The sequence below is a fragment of the Elephantulus edwardii genome, unplaced genomic scaffold (genome assembly GCF_000299155.1).
Source record: "Elephantulus edwardii isolate Elephantulus edwardi_28Jun2011 unplaced genomic scaffold, EleEdw1.0 scaffold00051, whole genome shotgun sequence".
NCBI classification, from domain to species: Eukaryota; Metazoa; Chordata; class Mammalia; order Macroscelidea; family Macroscelididae; genus Elephantulus; species Elephantulus edwardii.
The window spans coordinates 12816510-12820277 of NW_006399801.1; the positions used below are offsets into that span (position 1 = coordinate 12816510).

Here is a 3768-nt window from a genome sequence, read left to right on the forward strand (position 1 = left end):
TGCTGTTAGGGACCTCTCCAAAGTACTGAAGAGCAATGGTGTCTCTCTGGAGACTAAGGTGCATCTGATACAGGCCATGGTCTTTGCAATCACTTGTTACGCATCAGAGAGTTGGACAAGGACCAAGGAAGACAGAAGGAGAATTGATGCCTTTGAGCTGTGGTGCTGGAGGAGAAGAGTATTGAGAGGACCATGGACTGCTAGGAAAACAAATAGATTCATCCTGGAAAGGGTTAAACCGGGTGGCTCTTTGGAGGCAAGGATTCTGAGGCTCCATCTAACATACTTTGGACATATTATAAGAAGAGACCGGTCCTTGGAGAAGGACATCATGCTGGGGAGGGTGGAGGGACAGCAAAGGAGGGGAAGGCGCTCTTTGAGGTGGATTGATTCAGTGACTGGGGTAATCGGGATGGGAGTGTCAGAGACAGTGGGATTAATTAGCACAGGACAGAGCAGAGCTTAGGGCTATTGTACATAGGGTCGCTATAAGTCACAAGCGACTCGAGGGCACATAACAACAACATAGGTTGCAAAAGTGACTCAATGGCACATAACAACAACAATATCAATCCAACCCTCATATAATAAATTCCCCATAAGCTACAAATTATAAAATGGGTAAGACTAGAATAATTTACGAGCACTTTAATTTTATACAAGAGTTTTGAGAGTGTATCTCAATCTAAGCATTTAGGGAAATTATGAATTTATACAAAGTTCTATACCAATATTAGAGATAAGCACTAAGAAAACGGAAATTATTAGTTAACAGGGGAAGGGAAAAAGAGTGACAAACATTTCACGGAACTAACTTGCTACTCATTTTATGCCCTGTTTCACAATGCTGAGTCTGTGAACAATCCCCAGCGTTCCAAAGTACATTTAAAATGTGTTCATTTCCTTTATTACTCAGATAGAAGAAAAATAAAGAGTTTTGGGAAGTTACTGTATCCCTCAGCAATTTAAAAAGATACATTCTAAGCTAAATACCAATTGTTTAAACCTACTCTTAGAATTGTCCCTCATTGGAACAATTTAAAGGGGTATGAAATAATTTTAACACAGAGAAAACAAAAAATTCCAGGATCAAAAATGCACTACCTTGTTCCTGGAGACTTTAAAGCTTGAGTTGTTTTACCATCTAAAATTAAAAGTATCCAAACAAATGCCAGCACTATATTTTAGGGGTTAAGAGCATGCCACACAAACCAGCTGACCTGTCCTTACACCCTGTCCACTACATAATTCGTAATGAGATCTCCGAGCCTGTTTCTTTCATAGGTTCCACGGGATCAGTAAATCTGCCTCCCTGCTGACAGAATAGAAATTTTCCAGATGGCATTTGTTTGTTATTGTACTTATTTTTGTGATCTGTTTTTCACTGTACCAGATTTTTATTATTTGGTCGTTCTAACTATGAAAATATTAAGAGAAGGATGCCAACAGATAACGCACAAAGAACCGCATCTGGCCAGAAAGTCTGCATATATTTAAATTTTCAGATTGGTGCAGTCTTCAGAATAGCACCAATGATGCAAAGTTCTAAAGGAAACTTTCATATTTAAGAGGTGATAAAAAAAGAAACAACAAACTCCATACTTGCCAACTCACTAGAGAAACCAATAATGTCTTTCTTAAAAAGCAAAAACCTTCTTTAGTCTTAACCACAACAAAAGATGCCCATGGGAAACCTAATATATGGAATTATCTCCTAACCTAAAAGCAAACAGAAGTGAAGGAAGGTGCAGTCCATTCCTTGCTGGTTTTCTTTTCCTAAGGGTTTTGATTACATTTCCTCCTCTTGTTCAAGCAAAAGGAGACCGCAATTGTGCCTTTGGTTCGCACCATGAAACCGTGTCCGTGCGTAAAGGCTGACATCGGGGACGCGCTCACGCTGCAAAGGGAGCCGCTTTCGGGTAAATGCGATCAGTCAGCACCGGCAGGACGATTTAGGACCAAATGGCATTGACTGCCCTTCACTGACGGATTTTGCAGGCACACCAGAAAGAAGAAAGAGGATGAGCCGGGGACTCGAGGCCGGGGCCGCGGGGGGAGAGGCAGGCGGCGCGAAGCCGCTCCCCGCGCGCTCCGGGTCCCAAGGAGGCTTGCGAAGGGGAGAGGCTTGGCCGGCCCACCACGCTCAAGCAGCCGAGGGCAGCAAGGTCAGACCTGGAAGGAACAGGCGCCCCCCAGGCCTCCCCAGGGGCCGATGCCGCTCGTCTGGTCAGGGATGAGGGCGCCCATTCAACCAAAAGCCCTCCTCAGGGCCCGCCGCGACTCTACGGGCCACCGGCACCAGTCCACCCGCTGCCCTGCTGCCGCCCACGGGAGGCTGGGAAAGGACAAGGAGAAAAGTGGCCGGTCCGCGCCCCTCTGGCGCGCGGCAGGGGTAAAGGGCGACCGGAACGAATCAAGCTGGCCCGTGGGACAGGCGCCCCGAGAGGCCATCGTGTCGACCCCCGTGGTCGCCGCCGTCCAACCCGTTCCTCACCTCATCTCCAGGCAGATCCACGCTGCTGCCCCAGGGACAAATCAGTGCAGCCCACACGCCGCGGGGAGGCACCGAGGAGCTGCAGTCTTGCTAACTATCTCCTCCTGTCCGCCTGTCGATCCTGGAGCCAGCTCGGGATTCTCCCTCGCGAGCCTCCGTACTACGGAGCAACCAAGCTGCGCTCCCTCCCTTCGCTCCGCTGCTCCTCTCTACCTCCTTTGCTCCTTCGCTCCCTCCCTCGCTCCCGCCTATCTCCACATCTCCCTCAGCTGCCTCTCCCGCCCCCATCCACCCTCTCACCTCCGCCCACCGGGGGGCGGAAACAAGTAGCCTGCCAATCGGAAGAAAGGGCCAAAACCCTTCCCACAGCGGGGACGACGGAGGAGGAGTCGAAAAGATGATGGAAGAGGTTGGAACGACAGCCAAATAAGCCAATCAGCATGCGCAAACAAGGAGGGACTAGGCCCCTTTTTTCTTCCCCCACCCCGACTCCCTCCAGGAAAGCATACCCGGAGGTTTCTGATCTGTGATTTTTCTTTCAGGGCTTATAGAATTTTGATCCACGATTTCATTGCATCTTGCCAGTTATCGTTTGAGACACGAGATAGAACAGTCAAGTAACTTAGTCATGGAAGGAAATATAATGGTTGGAATAAGGAAGGGTGTGGTCCTTAGAATGAAATTTCCATAAACCAGAGCCCATCCAGGACCGCAACTGCCCCCATTGATTGGTAGCCTCTCGGTGCAGAGCCCAGCTCCCCCCTCCTAAGCGGAGCATGCCGGGAGTTATAGTTCTGAGTTCGGTTGCTATGGCGTTCTTCACAGCCTTCAGGAGTCTGGCCCAACCCTGCAGAAGTGACGAGCAGACAGACCAATGAGAGCAGCTCCTTGACGCGAAGGGTGGGCTTTCTGCGGAAGACTCCAAGGTGGCGGAGGCGGAGGTGGTGGTGGTGGTGGTGGAGGAGTTGTAGGCCTTGGGAGCCACTCGGAGGAAGGTGAGCCTCAGGAAACATTTATATGTGTTTTCCGAAACAGGGCTTTGGGGAAAGGCGGAGATCCGGCGCGAAACCTTTGTGAGTTCTGAGGAGAATAGCAGTCACTCCCCACCTGAGACTCACTGAGATCCCGGCCTTGCTCAGCTCAGACACCCGAGGAGCTGATAAAACTGAAGCAATTTGAATTGGAATCTAATCGATGGCAGCTGCATTTGCTTGCTGTATTGTCTTTTGCAACTTGTTAATTGTAGGCTTTATTCTCATTTCCATTTTTCTTCT

At 49.0% G+C, this 3768-nt stretch overlaps 1 protein-coding gene across 2 annotated transcripts in view; it reads right to left on the reverse strand.

Moving 5' to 3' along the window:
• The window catches only part of ITSN1 (intersectin 1 (SH3 domain protein)), a 286095-nt gene extending 283338 nt beyond the window's left edge, over positions 1 to 2757 (reverse strand). For both annotated transcript variants that reach the window (XM_006886744.1, XM_006886745.1), the window contains exon 1: positions 2495 to 2757. The gene's annotated coding sequence lies outside the window, so the exon portion shown is untranslated. The remainder of the gene's footprint in view (positions 1 to 2494) is intronic.
• Positions 2758 to 3768: the final 1011 nt, after the last annotated feature.